The following is a 19,903-nucleotide window of genomic DNA, read 5'->3' as shown; positions in this document are numbered from 1 at the left end:
TTTTGGTAGAGACAGGTCTCCTTGTTCTGCCCAGGCTAGTCTCTAACTCCTGGCCTCCCGGAGTGCTGGGACTATAGGCACCCAGCCTGTGATAATGGTTTTAACCAGCATCACCTTCTGGTGTGTGCTCCTGATCTCATGTACATAGCCACTGCAAGGCATGGGTGCAGTTATCACCCCCAGTTTGAGAGATGAGGAGCCTGAGACTTGGGAGGTCGGCTCTGCACCCCAGGGCACATGGCTGGAGGTGGTCCTGTGTGGTTGGAGCTCCACGGGCCACAGGGCCTCCTGCCCTAGCACAAAGTCGGGGGCTGGAGGGGATCACAGGGGTAGATGAGTATCCATGGTCTGTGGTCCCTGGTAGACGCCAAGCTCCACCCCAGGAGTGGGGATTCAGTAACTCTGGGAATAGCCCAGGAATCTGCAAAGTCGGGGGCTGGAGGGGATCGCAGGGGTAGATGAGTATCCATGGTCTGTGGTCCCTGGTAGACGCCAAGCTCCACCCCAGGGTGGGGATTCAGTAACTCTGGGAATAGCCCAGGAATCTGCATTTCAATGCACTTCCTGACCTTAAGGTTCATGGTGGGGGAGGGTGCAGACATGAAGGCCTGCAGGCCCGGTAATGACCAGGGATGCCTGCCTCACCAGCTCTCAGCTCCCTGAAGGAAAATGAGCACCTGGACACTGATGTGAGTGCCTGTCACAGCAGGGTCCAGGGCTTGGTCTGCACCAGGGTGGACATTAACCTTTTAGTGTGGTCCGAATGGCAACTGCCCTTCCCCTGACAGATGTAAGTGGCCCTAGCCCAGGTCGTCTAGTATGGAGACAGCTGGGGAGTCACGCGTCTACACAAAGCACGCAGAGGACTTCCAGACAGTCCAGGCCGTGCCTGTGCTCCAAGGAGCCTCAGCCAGCTTAGACGCCCAAACTATCCTCCATGTCATACAGAAGTCAGCCTTGCATTCAACTGGAAGCCAGTTCCTGGGGTCCATCAGTTCCTGTCCTCCCCTCTGCTCATCCACATGCTGCTCATCCACATGCTGCACCCCATGAGGCTATGGGGGGGGCTGGTTCTGTGGGGGTTGAGTTCTGGCTTCTGGAGGGACCCTGAGGTGGAAATAGGCAGGCGAGGAGGGGGTTGGCCAGGTGCAGGGAGGCCAGTCTGGGGCTAGGGAGGAGTGGGGTGAGGTGCCCCAAGTGTGGGGGTCTACCTGGGCTCAGACCCCTGAAGCCCAGAGCAAGCACAAGTTTTGTGAAGGGGATGTGGGAAAGGAAGAGGCAGAGAAAGGCAGCTGTCAGGAGGGCCTCTGGGCTGCAGTGGGGCGCTCAGCTCCCCTGAGGGCAGGGAGGGCCTCAAAGGGTTTAAGCCAGGATGGAGTTGTGGGCTGTTAACCTGGCTCTTCTAGAGGAGGCAACTCCACAGACAGCGAACAGGCCCTGAGATGACACCCATCAACAAAACAAAACAAGGCTGACTTCTGTGACACACACAGCTTTCCCAGCCCTCAGCAACTGGGGAGCCATGCCAGGTGTAGTCCTCACTCCATGACTTCGGTAGCACCTCAAATGCTGGGTTAATACCCTGGGGGGCTCAAACCTGCAGGCCCTGGGGTGTGTGGGCAGCTGGGGGGCTCCTTTGGCCCCAGGTCTTGGACAGGCTTGCGCCGTGAGCGCTCTCCTATCTCCCCACTCTCCATCTCGGCCTCCCCAGTGCTGCCCCGCGGCACCTCCTGCCATCTGTCTTTCTGTGTCTGCTCTTCTGAAAGCTTGTGTTTCAAACAAAATTAAGCAGCCAGTTCATATGGGCCTGAGGAACTTTCCTGAATGTGGGAGTGGGGGAACTGGGATAAGAACGTTCCTGGGTGGGGCCGTGACCTCCCGGAGCTCCACTCCCTTACCCATCCTAAGCCAGGCCCTGTTGGGGTTGGGGTACTGTTCACTAAAAGGCTCTAAAAGCAAGCCAGGGGAAAGGGTGGAAAGCTGTGAAGCAAGGAGGGAAGAATTCCACACTGGCTACCCTGAAGTCTCCTGTGGCTTTCACTTCTACCTTCTCAGTGCGCAGGATTTTGGGGACATCGCGTATACTGCACAGAGGCGTGGGCTACAATCGCAGGAGCCTGGGGGCCTGGCTGTCAAGGCTCTCACTCTGGGGTAACCCTCAAGCTGACTTCCAGCTCGCACTTCCTGCTCCCCAACAGCTTTCAAAACGGCCGAGGTGACCCAACCAAGCCGTGGAGTCCAAGGGACCCTGTGCCAGGCTCAGTCTGCGTCACACTGCAGCCAATGGTGTAATTGCCTGCCCTGCCAGTAGGAAGGAAGATATGGGTTGTCTGCAAGAGCAGCCTGGGTGCCTGAGCAGAAACCTGGCCACCTCGTGTTGGACAAGCAGCACCGGAGGGTAGGACGCCTGGGGAGCTATTTGTCACTCGGCAGAACCAGCGCAGTCCTGGCGAATGCCGGGCCCACGGAAGAGCTCCACATGCACCACTGAGACTCCTGCACTCACGGAGGGGATATTCACTCAGCTCCTACTGCAGCTGGCCTGGGGCCAGGGTGATGTCTGCCAGTCACCCAGTATTCAGGCTGCTCTGGGTCCTGGCTCCTGCCTGCTCTCGACTCCCTCCAAATATGGGAAGAGACGGTTGCTTTGGATCCAGAACACCAGTGCTCCTGGCCTGGTCAACACAGCTGCCCAGTTTCACCTCCTGAAGCACCACGCTGCCCGTGCCTTTCACGGCTCCCTTGCGTAGTGGGGAATCTGGAGTCTCTGCGGCTTGGGGCCTACTGTGGCTAAGAGGCCCTTAAGATAAGATGTTCTGGGAGGCAGGGAATGGAATTCCACCAGGCCCTGCAGAACTGAAGCGGAATTCCACCAGACCCTGCAGAGCTGAAGCAGAATTCCACCAGGCCCTGCAGAACTGAAGCTGCGTGTCCTAATGCCACTTGGCAAGCCAACCCGCAAGAGCCTGGGTGGGAACCACACGCCTGGGAAGCTGGAGCTTGGCCCTGGAGGCTAGGGACAAGGCTTCTGCTGAGAAGGGACACCCAGCCATTCCTCAAGAGCCTAGCCAAGGAGGCTTGGGGACCGTGTTCTGGCCAATGGGCCACCTTTTCTCACTGTGGCTTGGCCAGCTGGCCACCCTGCTCCGCTCCCCAAAGCTGTGCACCTAGAGGGTTCCCTGAGAACTGTGGCACTTCCGAGGCAGCTGGTAGGCGTGGGTGCTTCAGCTTGGAGCTTTTTTCTGACTTCTTTCCCTAGTGAGAAGACCGCCTGAGCCTGGCCTCGGGAGGGTACATGTTGCTTTGGGGTTATTTATGATCCCTCCAAAAGTGAAAAATTGTTAAGTGATACAAACAGCAATTAATGAGGGTCCAGCAACCAAACGCACAAGGGAGGCTAGGAATAGGGGCTCTGACCCCGTGGGTGGGGTCAGCACTCCACCGACAGCACTTCCCCATCACTCTCAGTGCATGAGAGGTGAAAGGCAGGGCAGCCTCTCCCAGGGCCATCCCTCACTAAGAGGCCAGCCCGGAGGGTTTGGAGGTGACGTGGGGGACAGTTTTATGGTTTGCATCACCATGGTTCCCACTCAATCACCCAAGCTCTGGCTCTCTTGTAGTCCTGAGCAGGGATGGGGGCCTCACCCAAGCTCTGGCCACCCGCACCTCAGGAGGCTGGGAAGCATTGAGGCCAGTGGAAGGCGCTGGGGTGTGGGAAGCAGAGCTGCTCCAGCTAGTCGACCCTCCAAGGCAGGGCCAGCTGGAATGTGGCCAGAGGGATACGGTGTGATATGAGGGTACTCCGGAGGGCTCCCCATGTCCCCTGAGCTCTTCTCCCCCAAAAAGGTGCTCCTGTGTGTGACCACTTGGGGAGTCACAGCCTCCAAGGCTGGCAGCAGCCTGGACAGATGGGCCCTAGGGGACTCGAGCAGGGGTGGTGGAAGAGGAAGGCTCGGGCACAGGCATCTTCAGGCACACATTGGCTGGAAACCCAGTCTACCTGGCTGCTCTCTTCCTCCTGGGCCCTCACACATGTCCCTGCCTGAGCCAGGCAGCAGGGCGTCCTCCCTGGCCTCCCCCCATTCCCACACTGGCCAACAAAGGGTCTGGGTAATCTGAAAAGCCCCTCCTGCCCTGCCCCTGCCTGCTCTGCCCACCTCCCTGGCTCCTCCAGGGTGAAGGCCTTCCATGACACAGCCCGCAGGTCTTTACACGTTCCCCTGAGCTCTCCAGAGAGCCAGAGAGAGGCTCAGCCCCAAACCCTAGCTGCCCACTTTCTAGCTGTGTCTCTGTCGAGGCTCCTCAACTATAAATGGAGCTGGTGGCATGGGGTGACCACGCTGGGGCTCATGGGAGAATGGGTGAGGAGTATTTCATGTTTGGGATGAGCCACTTGCGGTCACTCTTGCCAAGTATTGTCAGCGGCATTATCACCGGTCCCCACCCTGCTACTCCTCACCCACACCAACCACAGGCAATCTGCCCAGCTGTGCGCTGGGGCTCTACACTGACAAGCTGGAGAGCCTGTGTCCTGAGGGACCCAGAAGTCAGGTCCCCAGGACTTCCATCTTTTCTGAAAGGTACCTCTGTCTCCATCATTCCCTTGCTTGGGGAAGGGATGCCACCGTTTAAAAGACAACAACAATGCTGCAGCCACTCAAGACGCTCTCCTATCCCCACCATCCAGCCTCAAGGGCCTGGTGTCCCTGTCTGGGATGCTGGCTACACCTGGTGCCTTCATCTTCCAGGCCTTTGCATGTGCTGTGCCCGCTGCCTGCATGCTACTTCCTCCTTTGAGATTCCATCTCTGTGAAGCCTGGCCTGGCCCTCCACACCCTATATGTCCGCCCAACACTCCCTGCAGCTGTGAGCTCCTCCATCCACCTAGAGTGCCTGTGACATCAGAGCCCTGTCCCCAGCCCTGGGGATTCCGAAGTGCACAGGGGAAGCAGAGAGGAGACAGTTCCACTGATGGCAGAAGAAAAGCCCTGACTCCACTGCAACCACACTCAGCCCTACCCTGGGAGGCCTACTCTGGGAAGAGCACCAGAGCCTGGGGCCCAGCAGGCAGTTTGGCCCTGCTGCCTCTCAGGGGCCTGGGAGGGGGCTGACCTTGCAGCTCAGGCCATGTGAGGAGAGCAGGCTGCCAGGGAGGTGGGGCCCAACCCCCCATGAGATGTGGAATACTGAAACGCTGCCATTTGAATTATCCTGTGGATGAGATGGAGAAGCAGGACCTCCCTAGCTTGGGCACTGCACATGGCCAGGACAGTGCTCTTCAGGGAGCAGGCCCCAGTTACAGGAGAGGCTCGGAGAGAGTCCTGGCCTGCACCCTTGGCGGTCTTTCTCTGTGGAGATGGCCTGTGGGTGGGGGGCTGCAGGCCTGGGTGCCCCAAGGTGCCCCCACACACCCCTGAGTGGCAGCCACCTGGAGCTCCCTGAGTTAGCAGGAAGCAGAGAACAAAGGCACGGCAGTGAGCAGCGTGCTGGGCTATGGTGTCTGCAGGGCCAGGCTCCGAGCGCGCGTTTGCCCATCTGGAAGCAATATTGCAGTAATGTAAGACGGCCAGAATACGGTATATCCTCTGAATCCATGAACTCTACAGTGAGGAATATGGATTTAATGGATAATCTTACCAGCAGCCAAGAGAACCCAGATTCCTCCCCAGGCCTTCACCCAGCACTTGGCTTCTCCTGCAATGCAGCTCGGCCAGAGGCCCGCAGAGCCCGTGGCTTCCAGAACCGGGGCTGACCCATGATGTGAGCTCACTTTTTTCTCTTGTTGGGTGGGTTGAGGGGGAATGGAAAACTATCCAGGGCCAAGAAGGGTGCCTGTCCTCCAGAGCCCCTTCCCACAGTGGGAAAATTTAAGCTGGAGAAAGTAAGGAATAAGGGGAGGTGGTGATTAATCAAAACCTACAATGGCCACGACTTGTTCTGGAATCTGGAAAAGAAGAAACCATTTCTGTAGCTCTTCCCAATGTAATATAGCTGGAATAATAAAATAAAACAATAAAAACCACAGCGGAAAAGATGACTGGAGAGTTTTTATGGCGAGCAGCAGAGGAAGAGCCCAGAAGGCCTGAGGAGCGCGGTGAACAATGTGATTCAGGGAACGCTTCCAGGGGGCGGAGGAGGAGCAGGATGCAGGTCCGGCTGGCCCAGGACACCAAGCAAGCAGGGGCTCCAGGCTGCTCAGTCCACGGAAGCTGCATCCCAAGCAGGGTCCTGGCCCCTCTCTCATTTCAGAGGCTCATTAACCCTAATGTAAAATCCCCCAAATACCAAGTGCTTCACAAAGTCATTAATTTCATGAGGAGTCATTAGCCTGCTGCCTCCTGGGTGCCCCGTGCCAAGGGGTGGGCGGCTCAGGCCTCTGGCTCCTCATCCTTACCAGGACCCCTTCCCCAACCTGTTTACAACCCGGGTGTCTTCCAGGGAGCTGATCTGGCTCTGACAACCGCCTTGGAGGGAGGCGGGGGCTGCAGTCCTTCCATTTCCCCTGCTGCCTCCTCCCTGTGTCCAGCCCCAATACTCTCTAGAGATGCCACGTGTGCTCCCACCCAGAGGCTGTGAGGGAGTCCCATGCAGAAAAAGCACAGGAGCCAGGGGGCTCTGGCTTCCCAGCCACTGGTGTGGTTGTGGATGGCAAGGAAGGCTGAGGCTGGAGTGCTCACGGGGGCTCTGCTGCAGTCCTGAGCAGGGATGGGGGCCTCAGACAGCCCCTTCTGCATGTTCCAAGGGGAATGGAAGCCCCTAAGTCTCCTCAACCTACTTAAGAGGGAAGAGTGTCTAGCATTTGGGCCTCCAGTGTGCATTCAGCTGAGGCAGTGTCTGGCCTGGTGGCCTGGTGAACAGGTGGGAGGGATCTCCACACTCTATCCCTAAACACCTCACTGTGATTGTTGCAGGCCCTGCTCTGGGTCTCCCCACAGCTTTCCAGGGGATGGCTGGTGAATCTGATATCCCCCAGGCAGACTCCTGCTCCCGCCCCATTTGTGCCCCAGCCCCAGCAAGGGTTGTGATGATCTCCAGGCTGCCCAGCTAGAGTCTGCTTCCCCCAGGCAGGGGTCACCAGTATCAGCCCATTCCACGTTGTAACTCCCACGTCTAGTAGAGAGCCAGGCACCCAGAGGCACTCAATAAAGGCAGGGTGTGTGGATGAATAGAGAGAGCCAGCAAGTGTTCATGGCTTAAATGACATGCAAGGACAAAGCCCCACTCAGGTTTCCAAAGGGCAAGAAAGCTGTTACCTCCTTGGATCCTGGCCTCTCCCTGGCTCTCTGGGAAGCAGGGAACACAGACACAATTTCTCCTTTTTACAGATGGGTAGAGATTCAGCAAGGCTGGGCATACCACTTGGCAGTGATCCAATTTGGTCCAAAAGGAGTTGGCTGTGTACTGCCCAAGGGGATGGACACAGGTGAGCAGGTGAGCAGTCCCAGACATCTGCCACCTGCCATGCCTCAGGGCAAGCCTTTGCCATGAGCAAGCTCTGCCTCCCCTCAAAGGCATCCTCCTCAGAAGCAGTGCCAGGACCCTCCCTCCTAAGTCTGCAGAGCGGATTTGAGACCCCTGAGTTGAAAGGAAATTTGAAAAATCAAATTCCTTTTGTAAGCTGCCAAAGTTTTATTTCCCTGGTGGTGAAGCCTCAAGATACCTCACTTAGTTTAAGCACAGTTTATCAATCATGGGGTTTGCCTGAGAAATAGCTCCATTGTACCCACAGACCCTCTCTGGGACCTTGAACTTTGTGCATGGCCGTGGGGTACAGAGGTTGGTGGGATAGTGGAGTCACCCTGGACTCTGAGAGTCCCATTCTGGGCAGACGATGTTCAAGGATGAGATCCCACAAGCTGCCACAGACCACTTGGACAGGATGGTGGCTTGGTAAGCTCATAGGAGATGGTTCATGAAGGCTCACAGAGAAGGAAGGAGAGAGAACACTCTAGGCAGGACGCAGGATGTGCAAAGACTTGGGCAACAATTTGTGCAACAAGACAGGAGACCTCAAAGAAGCATCACCAGATGCCAGGGCCTGAAAGGGGCCACGAGCCATAGTGTGGTGACGAGGCTCCAAGGGAGATGGGCCTGGAGGATGGGCAGGGCCCAGTCCACAGGGAGGAAGGATAGCTGCCAGTCACTGTCACACAAATCCCTGTAGGATTTACAAAAGTAGTGCAAAAAATTATACTCTGAAAACCATGAGATATTCTTGAATGAAATTTTTAAAAATCCAAATACAATGAGGTACATGTTCTTGGATTGGAAGACTTAACACATTGTTAAGATGGCAATACTACCCAAATCGACCTACAGATTTAATGCAATCCCTATTGGTATCCCAGATAGTTTCTTTGCAGAAATTGACAAGCTGATCATAAAATTCATATGGAAATTCAAGGGACCCAGAATAGCCAAAACACTCTTGAAAAAGAAAAACAAAGTCGGAAAACACACATTTTCTGATTTTAAAACTCACTACAAAGCTATAATAATAAAGACAATGCAGTACCAGCATAAGGATAGACATATAAATCAACGGAATACAATTGAGAATCCAGAAATAAACCTTCATATTTACTGTCAATTGATTTTTGACAAGGGTGTCAAGATCCTTCACTTGGGAAAGAAGAGTCTTTCCAACAAATGGTGTTGGGATAACTAGCTATCCACATGACAAAGAATAAAGTCAGACCCCTACCCTGTACCATACATTAAAAGTGGACAGAAGACCTACATGTAGGAGGCAAAACTATAAAATTCTTGGAAGAAAATATAGGGGTAAATCTTTTTAACCTTGGATTATACATTGTTATTTAGTTACGACACCAAAAACATAGGCATCAAAAGAAACAGATAACTTGAACTTCATCAAAATTAAAAACCTTTGTGAGTCAAAGGACATGCTCGAGAAAGCGTAAAGACAACCCACAGAAAGGAAGAAAATACATCTGATAAGGGCCTTGAATCTAGAATATAAGGAAGTCTACTAAATAATAAAAACACGACTCAATTACAATTTGGGCAAAGAATTTGAGTATGTACTTCTTGGAGAAGAGATACAAATGGCTAATAAGCACATGAAAAGATACTCAACATCATTAGTCATCGGGGAAATGCAAATCAAAACCACTGGGAAATATCACTTCACACCCACCAGGATGGCTAAAATGAAAACAGCAGACAGTAACAAGTGTTGGTGAGAATGTGGAGAGATAGGAGCCCTCATACACTACTGGTGGGAATGCAAAATGGTGCTGCCACATTGGAAAACGGTCTGGCAGTTCCTCAAAAGGTTAAATATGGAGTCACCATACGACCCAGCATTTCTACTCCTCCGCGAATACTCAAGAAAAATGAAAATCTATGTCTGCAAAAAAAGCTTGTACCCAAATGTTCCTGGCAGTATTATTCATAATAGCTAAAAAGTAAAAATAGCCAAGTGTTCAATGAATGAATGGATAAATAAAACGTGATGGCATTCATAAAATGGCATATTATCTGGCCCTAAAAAGGAACGAAGCACTGATATATGCTACAGCATGAATGAAGCTTGAAAACCTTAGGCTAAGTGAAAGAAGTCAGCCACAAAAGTTCACTTGGTGTGTGATTCCAGCTATGTGAAATCTTCAGAACAGGCAAACCCGTGGAGATAGAAAGCAGAGCCGTGGCTGACTGGGGCTGGGGAATGAGAGGAGGGAAGTGGGGAGTGATGGCTAAAGAATGCAGGGTTGCTTTTAGGGGCACTGAAAATGTTCTGGAACTAGATAGCGTGATGGTTGCGCAACTCTGAACGTACTAAAAACCGTTGAATCGTACACTTTAAATGGGTGAATTGTATGGTATGTGAATTTTATCTTAATAAAGCTGTTACAAAAACAAAAATGAACACCAAAAAATACAAAATAAAAAAACAGCCCTGCAGGATCACAGCACCAGAGCAGACACTGAGAGTGGCTCTCAGTTCTGGGAAGCCCCCACAGGTCCCAGTGTCTGGGCCTCTGCCCACTTCTTGCTACACGGTTCCCAGGTTTGATATTTCTCATGGTGAAAGCCCAGGAACAGAGAGCCAGAAGTCCTCTGCAGCTGGGGCTGGGGGTGGGGGGGCCTGGAAGCCGTGCAGGAGAGATGGAGGCTCCCACGCTCCAGGGCCAAGCTGACGTGACTAAAGCTAAACAGACCCCGTGCCACAACGGGGTTACAGCTAATTCTGTGCAGCACACTCAGCTGCTTGCCAGCGATGGCAGCCTCAGGGAGGGGCGGCGGAGCAGGCAGCCCCAAAGGTAATTTGCACACGGAGTTTATAAGGCCCCTCAGCTCTTTTAAACATATGCTTCTCTGATTATAAACAGCTGATGGCTCACAAGATTCAGATTTTCCAGCAGGGCTTCCAAAAAAAGATTGCACTCCAAGCAGAGAAAGGTGACCGGGTGCTTTGCCGCAGAAGTAAATCCAGCCATGTTCTCGCGCAGCTGGAGCTGCCCCTGTTGCCGGGCTTCGAACATGTCACAACTTTAAAATGTTTGCAGCTATTGACATGTCCCAAGGAGGGCTTTGGCCCTGGCCATTGGCCTGGGGAGGGAACAGGGAGATGGAAATGGAGCACCCCCCCACCCCATATAAACTGTATCTTCTGCCTCCTAGCAGCTGAGACTGCTTGAAACCCTTGCCTCTCTGTCAGAGGTGCTTAGACCCACACCAAGGGTCAAAATTAGAGGCCCCCCGGGGCGAGTCTTCTGGTCACTGCCCACCCTGTACACCCCAGGGGTCTCTGCACCAACCCTCTTGCGGTTGGCCCCTTGCTGCCTGCCTGGCCTGTCAGGGGGGTATGCCTGGGCTCCACCTCCACCCTCCTCAGCCCTACCCTCCTCGGGGACTGTGGGTGCCCTGAAGAGAAGTTACAAAAAAAAGAAAGGAGCAGGGAGCAAAACAGAAACACCAGCAAGGAGCCTCAGGACCACGTGCCTAAGTGAGTTCCCAATTCACTGCTTTGCCAAGTTCCGCTCAGCCATGCCAGTGGCCCAGGCCGCAGACACCAGTGAGGAAAGGGATCCTGTTGAGAAGAGTGTCGAAGTCAAGTCTCCAAAGCGGCTGCTGCGGAAGGGCGCACAGTGGGTTCAGGAGCCTTCTCCCTACTGAGGAGAGTCACAAAGGCCTCCCCAGCCCAATTCCATTAAATATAATGTCGCCAGGCGCGGTGGCTCATGCCTGTAATCCCAGCATTTTGGGAGGCTGAGCTGGATGGATCACCTGAGGTCAGTCCAGCCTGACCAACATGGTGAAACCCCGTCTCTACTAAAAATACAAAATTAGCTGGGCGTGTTGGTGTGCACCTGTAATCCCAGCTACTTGGGAGGTTGGGGCAAGAGAATCGCTTGAACCTGGGAGGCAGAGGTTGTGGTGAGCCGAGATTGCACCATTGTATTCCAGCCTGGGCAACAAGAGTGAAACTCCGTCTCAAATAATAATAATAATAATGTCGTGTTTGAGTGGGACAATTCACAAGCATGGTCTCCTGAGGGCCCCCGATCTTGGCCATCTGTTGGGGAAATCTCGGGGAACAGGGGCACAGCCCCAAAGGGCCCGGTGCTCTGGGAGGCTCCTCGACCTGTGCACATTTACCCAGCCACACACAGGACCTCTGGGGGGTGGCACATGCAAGTTCAGCGCTCAGGAAGCCAAGTGTGGGCCAAGGCACACCTGCCCTGCCCCTGTGCCCCATGAAAGGAGCTACCTCTGCAAACAGGGGCTGTGTCCCTCACACCAAGGCTGTGTGGCAGAGGGAGGCAGAGATGTGGCTGCAGGATACCCAGGTGCAGCCCAGCTCCAGTACCTTCCACCTCCTGATGGCTGGTCAATCCCTTGAGCTTGCTATGCCTCAGTGTTCCCATCTCTACAGTAGGTGGTGGTGTGGATGAAGCACTCAGAACCATGCCTGACATGGTAAGCACGACAGGACTACTTGTGAGATAAACAAGCTCCCTGCTTGGAGTGGGCCAGCGCACATCTGTTTATCAGTCTCCTGGGTCCAGGCTGCTCTGAGACCCTGGCAGGTCTCCTTGCTGAACCTATAAGCTGATGGCCCAGAATACCAGCTAGGAGTAAGGTTGGAGTCAGGGGCTGCCTGGGGGTAGGGGCGGGGGCACAGTCCCCCAAAGGGAGGGATCTTGGAAGAGTGGTGGCAGCTCTATGCCCAGGCATGGCCTGACTGGGGCAGTTCTGTCCTGTTCTGCATCTTGCCTCCTGAGGGCTAAAGGAATCTCTTAACGCTGCAATGTCTGCCTTTGACTCCGGTGGACAGCACAGCAGAAGCAATCCCCGCTTCCGGTATAGGCCTGTCCCCAAGACCAGGGATGCGAGAAAAATAGGAGTGAGTTTTGGTGCCACTTTCAATCCATTTGCAGCATCCCACCACCACCCCACTACGCCTGCTCCCTCTTCTCTGCGGCTGACCCCAAGAGGGCACTTCAACATTCCTGGGCATAGAAAACAAGTTCGGGACAGAACTGCCTGTTGAGAACCCCTCTCCTCATCCCTGTGGGTGCTTCCCTTAGTCTTATCCATGTCCCAAGGAAATGAATTTGGTGTTCTGTTGGGGAAAAAAGGTCACCCGTTACATTTCCTAAATCACATTCCAGCTGTCAGCTTCTCCCACCCATGAGCACCCATCATGTGCCCTCTCCACCCAAAATGCCACAGCTCTCTGCTACCTTAGAGACTGCCTGAGTCAAAATCGCTCTCCTCTCTGGGAGTAAGACTTGCAACAGGAAGTGGTTCTCATGTGCAGCCTAGGTTAAGAGCCACTGGTCTGGAGGGCAGAGTTCAAACTCTGCAAGAGCAGAGATATGATATGTAGGCCTGGGGTAGTCATGCTACCTGGGCACAGTGCTCTTTCTTCTGGGAGCCACAAGTCATCAGTAAAAGCTAACAGATAGGCTGAGTCCACTTTGCAGCCCCTGCCAAGGGTCAGACTAAGCCCAGTTAGAGTGGGTTGCTTTGTCATCTGGCCTTTGCTGTGTAACAAGTCACCCTACGGCTTCATCCCTAAAGCAGCCCACATTTATCATCCCACATGGTTTCCATGGGCCAGCGATCTGGGGGTGGCTTGGCTGGGTGGGACTGGTTCAGGGTCTCCTGTGAGGCTGCTGTCTCATCAGAGGCCTGACTGGGGCTGGATGATGCACTCCCAAGCTTATACGGGAGTCCATGGGCAGGAGGCCTCAATTCCTCACCACAGGACCTCTCCAGAGGGCGGATAGTGTCCTCACACCATGGTGGCTGGCTTCCTCCAGAATCGGTGATTCCAGTGAGAGAGGAGGGAGGAGGCTGCAAGGCCCAGCTTTGGAAGTCATGCTCTGTCAATTCTTCCATATTTTATTTGACACAAGCAAATCACAGTCCAGGCCAAACTTAGTTAGAGTGGAATTAACTGTCACTTCCTGAAGAAAGGATTGTCAAAGGCCTTGCAGACACATACGAAAACATCACAGCCACGTGCTTCCCCAGGTAGGTTTCCCTTTCTTCTCATTCTTGTCTTTTTCCTCCAAATGACATCCATCTTCTGAGCCTGCCTAGCTTGATTAGAATATTCTCATCAGGTTCTCTGAGGACCTTTACTGCCAAGGGCTCTGTACCCACTGCTCAGCAGAGGCCTGGTGGGTTTCATTTCAGCAGCCTTACCCTCTACGAATACAGAGCTGAGGACGGAGCAGGCTCTCTAGGCTCTCTGCAAATATCTGTCCTCACGACAAGTACCGACCCAGGGCTCTTTAACGCCCCAAACAAACTAGAACCACCAGAGCAACAGGGATGGGGCTTTTTGTTAACACCTCTCCCAGGACTCAAGAGATAATCAGAAACAACTTCCCAGGCTGGCCCTGGCTGTGGCAATGTCCTCAAAGGCCTGGGCCCACTTTTCCCTGGCAGGCTGAGGGGATTGTTCTCGGCTGGGGGGCAGCTGTGGAAGTGGCAGGCCTGCACAAGAAGGGGGGCACACACCCTGAGCTTGGGATGCTTTGTGGGAGGAAAGTGCCTCTGGAAGGTGGTAGTAGGAGAGGCCCTGCAGGCAATGGGTCTGGCAGGCCCAGTTCACTTCATTTTCCCAACCCCCATGCCTGGCACCCAACCAGACCCCAAGCAGGTGCTCAGGAGACAGCTGCTGAGTTAACCCGCGTCGAAGCGGGGGCTCTGGGAGAGTTAGGTTCGGCTAATCAAGGCTTGGCTGAGCAATGCCCAAACATATACACACACAGCACAGCTGCCCTCCCAATGGGAACCGGCCCACACCCCACGCTGCTACTCATGGAGACCGCCTGAACTCCAGAACCCCCACCCATGTTATTCCCAATCCCAAATGCAGGAACGCAAATCTGCCCGTAAGGACAGGCTTGGGAGTGACCTTAAGGCAGCACTATTGTTGGAGGGCATTTCCCCAGCAGCGCATGCTGAGGCTGCTTGCTCTTGGCAGGGCGGGCGGGGCGGGCGGGGCGGGCGGTGCTGAGCTTGTCCTCAAATAGGTCTTCCCTGGGAGCAGCACCCACATCTGTTACACTCTGTCAGCCTGAGCTGTGTGCCTCTCCCTGGGCTCTGGGTAGCTAAGACAGTGATGGGCACCACAAACAGGCCATGCCACAGGGTGACAGTGCCCCAGAGCCATGGAGTTGTCACTGCAGCTGGGCGGAAGGATGGGGGCTGACTCTAGTATATAGGTTTCTGAAGGCCTGGCTTGGCCATCCAAGTCAGGTCTTAAGAAACCCTCCTAACCCGCCCTTCCCAAGGTCTCGGCCGTGGTCATATGTACTCTAGGCTGCTACACCTATTGGATGCTAAGGGCTGCCTGAAGCTCCTCCCTGTCCTCAGCCAGAAGTCTAGGCAAAGTTGCTGCCTCAGGGAGCTGGGCCTGGGCACTTCTCACACTTCCACAGATGCTCCCTTTCTCCCAGCCTCCCATCTCTCTCACTGGGTGATGGTGAGTCTCCCATAGCCTTTGCCCTCACCGTGCCGCCTCCCTTCAGTTCTCTCTCCATTCAGCAGCCAGAGTGATCTTTCTAGAAGGGAGATCTGATCCTTGGCACTGCTCTGCCCAAAACCTGCTACAGAACTCCCTGCTGTGCCTCACCTCTGACCGCAGCCTACAAGGCCTGAAAGGACCCAAAGCCTGCCCATCCTGGTGGGGATGTGATTTGGGTGGGGACTCCATGAGTTCATGCCATTTGTAGGTACAGCAGAGACCTGGGGCAGGAAGTCAAGTAAACATTTCTCATAGGAACACCTGTCTCATGGGCTCAGTGGGACCAGAGAGTCTTCAACAGGTCCATGTACCTGAAAGCTATCAAGTTGGAGGGGAAGCCCTGATGGAATGCAAGTGCAGGTGACACACAGGCCACAGGAGGAGGATGATTCTGGAATAAGGACATGGGCTGCAGGGTCAGCAGAAACCTATGACCAGTGAAGGAAGAAGCCACTGGATGGTGGGGTTGCAGGATCACAGAGACCTTACCCAGAACAGCTGCAGTGGCAGGTATGTGCACCAGTGCATGCAAAAAGCCTGACCGAAGGAGACCGAGGAGGGGTACGCTGTGCCAGCTGCCAGGGCTGACCTCAGGAACAGGCTTCTTGGCAATGCGTCGGCCACTCAGGGACAACCCTGGGGTCCTTACCACCCCCACACCCCCACATATCTGTCCACTCCCAAGAGCAGCATGGAGTGGGGCTTTTCCTCAGAGGGCCTGAGGAGGCAGCCACGTAGCCCTGGGCCTCTTGGCTTCCAAGGGAAGCAGCAACTTGGGAACCTGGCTGGGTCTGAAGATGGTTCCACCCTTGGACTCTGAGGGTGGGGGCAGGGCGGGGAGAGAATTGAGGCCCACAGAGCCCCTTGGCCAGGGCCTATCACACATCCTGCTGCTGAGGTGAGGGGCTCCTACAGCAGTTCTTTCTCCCGCCTTGCACTGCAGAAGAGGACTGGTGTTTCCCCTGGGACACCGCCGGAGCTCTGGGCCCCATCTGCACTTCTGTGCTGGCAAATGCAAAAGAATTAGCTCAGCAACTTCCTCCCCTAATCCCCCACCCCCACTCCAAATACCTTGGAATCAAGAGAAAAGCCGAGTGGACGTTTTGAGCCTAATTCTCTTCAGCTGTGAGTGCGTGTGTGCGTGCGTGCTCTCGGGTGCACAAGCTTGCAAGGGAACCTTTTGAACCCCAAATAGTAAAGCTGGAGGGAGTGCAAGGAACACTAGTTCAGCCCCCACCATGTACAGATGAGGCAAACCAGACGTAGGAGGAGAACGGGACCTGCCCTCTCTCACATGGGGAGCCCAGGGAGCGGCCACCAGGTGCCCAAGCTCTCTGTCTCACACCCACCCCTGCAGCCTTGAGTCCCAAGGTGACAAGGTGCAGGTGCCAAATCTCAAGGCCTTCCACAACCCACAGAACAATCCAGAAAGGGAGCTGGCTGTGACTGCAGCCCCCTCCCAGAATTCCGCTATGGTGCCCAAGGCCAGCCCCCTGCTTACCTCCCAGCCTGCCTGGCAGCCCCCATCTGCCTCTGGGGCTGGCCTGGGGTCAGCTCAGCCTTACATACTTCTCTAGCCAATTCCCACGTGTCTCTTGTCGCCCGACGAGACAACAAACCCCTCTCAGTCTCAGCCTGTTTTCCTCTCCACTCTTCCCCCAAAGGACTGGAGGAGGCGGGAGTGGGGGCACACAACAGGTGCGCTGGGCTGGCAGGCAGCACTGGCTGATTGACGGCGCCCCGTGTGTGGCGAGGGGGTGAGGAGCGGAGGACACAGGGCTCAGAACTGTCCTTCCTGACCATGTCTGGTGAGCTGGTCACAAACAATAGTGACAAGCTCCTTGGCCTGGGAACCCTACTGCTAAGAGTAAACTCAGGAGACCTCACACAAGCACACAATGTGAGGTGCCCACGGAATATCACGGTGGGGGTTTGTCAGGGGAAAATTCAAGTGCCCAGGAGCTTGGGGTCTGAGGTCCCAGGATTAGGTTGAAGGCAGTGGCAAGCCCAGAACATGAAAATCTGTATGAACGAATCAGCTACTTGTAAGATGTGTCCCCACCCAGGTCCACAATTGGAACCCACAGTTTTGTTAAGCGTAAGACCAAATAAGCTCAATTTTTGTGATTTTACAATCAGTTTGCAAGATAAAAATCCTAACCAATATCCTTTGTCACTCTTTAGTAGGAGGGTGGACACCATTCTAAGTGAAATTGATTTAGGGAGCTTTTTAGCCTATGTTCAACATCCTTGGGTAAAACAACAAAGGTTGGGAGACAGCTCTGTGTCCAAGAGTGAGGACTGAAGGAGTCCACCAGGGTACCTCCATCTGATGCAGCTAACAAAGGCCCAAGGAAAAATGGCCACATTTTAAAAATCTGTCTTTTCTACCAGAATGTAAACCCCACATAGGTAGGCCTTTTATTCTGGTGAAATCTGTGAAATGACTCTGAAGACCTGGGCTCCTGCTCCCCTGACCTCTTGGGGAGGTAGAAATGGACATGCAGGGAGGGTGACCAGGGGAGGATTCTGGAGGCCAGAGGAGGCCCAGGGAGGCCACAGAGGTAGACGTCTGGGGGCCGCGGTGAGGCTGGAATGGAGCTGCACCCCAAGCAGCAAGGAGCAAGCCCGGGGCCTGAGGCCACGCTCAACTCAACATTCCTGGCCTTGTCTTCCAACATAATCTCTCTCCTTTCCCGTCTCAACAGCTCCAAGAGGCTGTCAGCATCACCTCCATGCTACAGGCAGAGAAATGAGACTTGTAGGTATCTCTGCATTGCAGAGTCCAGGCCAGGGTCAGGATTCCAGCCCTTCCCTGCTCTTCTTGGTCAGGGACCGAGAATAATGGTGGTCACCGAGTGGGAGTCATGATCCCCTGGATGTCAAGAGAGAGGCTGGGCAGAGGAAGCAGGCAGACAGGCAGCTGAGAATCTGTCCTGAAGAGGCAAGAAGGTGGGGAAGCTGGGAGCTGAAAGTCCAAGCTCCATTTTCCCCTCAGACTTCACTTCCAAAACACAAGTTCGAAGATAAAACTATCAAGAATTTCAAGACAGTGACAGCACAGCATGAAACCTTAAGTGTAGGGCATTCCTGAGTGCTGGCTCTGAGTGATGGCATCGGTTGCACATCTGCCTCTGCGACAGGCAGATGACAAAAACTTCCTAGCTAGATGGTGAGGATGGGATGCACCCTCCAATCAGAGGCACAAACTCCTCAGGCCTGTGCAAAGCGACAGACCCCCAGGGGATGTGCCACCTGTACCCAGCCTGACTGTGGGCTGGGCAGGAGACAGGGAGTGGACTCATCTGGGCATTGCTGCTAAGGCCAGAAAGGAATCTCTTGCTGCCTGAAAAAATGACACCATTTTCCCTTTCTCTTCTGGGCTGAAGAACAACAAAACCTCCAACCCAGTCACCCTTGGAGAGAGATTCCTGGCCCTCTCGTAGACATACATTTTCAGCAGGGGCGGTGAAGATGAATGGCCTCCTTGCGTGCCTGGGTTGGGGGACGGCTGGCTCGCTTGGCTGGCTCCAGCCTCCCCCTTCCTCCTGCGTTTGAGGTCAACCCTGGGTTGGGGTTGTAACAACTTTCGAGAACATATCTAGAGTCCTGCATTCCAACACTGTTTCTGCAGACCACATGGAAGGGCCAAACTGCCCCCAGCCTTGCCAGGGAAGCCTCAGGGTGTGAGCTTCCAGAAGGGGTCTGTGTGACGCAGGCTTTTGTCCCCAGAGGCGCCAGTGAGGGAACGGACAAGGGGAGGGGCCCGCGGATGCAGTCGAGTGTCAGGCCCAGGTGGGGGATGGGAGGTGGGCAGGCGCGGGGCGCCCTCCGCGCTGCCCTTTGCCAGGTGGGTGGCCCGGCAGGTCCCGGCTACCCCTGCCACTCTCCCCCTGAGGTCCCATGTCCTCAAGGGTGAGCAGCAGACATGGGTGTTCCCGGCACAGCAGCTGGGGCTTCAGAGCATCCCGATCCCCTGCACGGACGGTATGGAGCGGTGAAGACGCCTCCCGCACTCGGTGGCATGGCGGCGACCTTGCCCCGGTTCCAGGGTCGCTGCAGCGGCGCCAGCAGCGGTGCTGGACCCAGGCGTGGCCTGGGCGCTCACGGGCCTCCACACGGAGGGACCACGGCAGGGTTGGAGTGCGGCCACCGTCCTCACGCGGTCGCCCCAGGGTGGTTAGCACATCACGCAGAGAACTGGCCAGTGTGTCCGGCTCGCCCAGCGATGCCAACACAGCGGTTGGCGCTGGCCCCGGCCCCAGCCCCCACCCCCATCGGTGCTCGGGGACAGCGTGTGGGGGCAGGGAGGGCGGTGGCTACGGCCACCTCACTTCCAGCGAGTGCCTCACGCGGCACCAGACTGGGCCAATCTGAGCCCGGGTAGCATCAAAACCAACCCCTGTCAGCCAATGATAGGCTGCGGCACATCCCTTTCCACGCCTAGCCAATCCGTGCAGCGGCCCGCCGCAAGCCTTCCCCCGCTGCCGCCCAATCAGCAGGTGGGGGTGGCCGCCACGTCAGCTGCGGTTGGGGCAGTCGGAGAACTGCCGCAGTCTCCAGGCAGAACGGTCGCGGCAGCGCTTTGGTGCGGACGTCCAGGGAGCTCTTCAGCCAGATCCTCCCAGGGCGCCCCCCATCCCCTCCCCCGGCGCGGTTCTCCCGCGCACCCTTCAGCAGGATCCTCCCAGGGTGCCCCTCACCACGGTCCTCCCAGGAGCTCCTCAGCGCGATTCTCCGGGTGCGTCACTCACCGTGGTTCTCTGGGGGCTCGTCGGCGCGGTTCTCCCCAGGGCTCCTCAGTGCGCTTGACCCCGGGTTGGGAGCTCCTCAGCGCGGTTCTCTCCCCGGCCTCCTCAGCACGGTTCTTCCGCGGGCTCCTCAGCGCGG

General features: G+C 55.3%; 1 protein-coding gene across 1 annotated transcript in view; it reads right to left on the bottom strand.

The window, feature by feature from the left end:
* Positions 1-19,903, bottom strand: part of KCNQ1 (potassium voltage-gated channel subfamily Q member 1) — a 392,318-nt gene that overhangs the window by 130,245 nt on the left and 242,170 nt on the right. The window lies entirely within an intron of this gene.

The sequence above is a fragment of the Cebus imitator genome, unplaced genomic scaffold (genome assembly GCF_001604975.1).
Source record: "Cebus imitator isolate Cc_AM_T3 unplaced genomic scaffold, Cebus_imitator-1.0 Scaffold384, whole genome shotgun sequence".
Classification (NCBI taxonomy): Eukaryota; Metazoa; Chordata; class Mammalia; order Primates; family Cebidae; genus Cebus; species Cebus imitator.
Note: the sequence above shows the minus strand (reverse complement) of the source record. Positions and strands in the feature narration are given on the sequence as shown.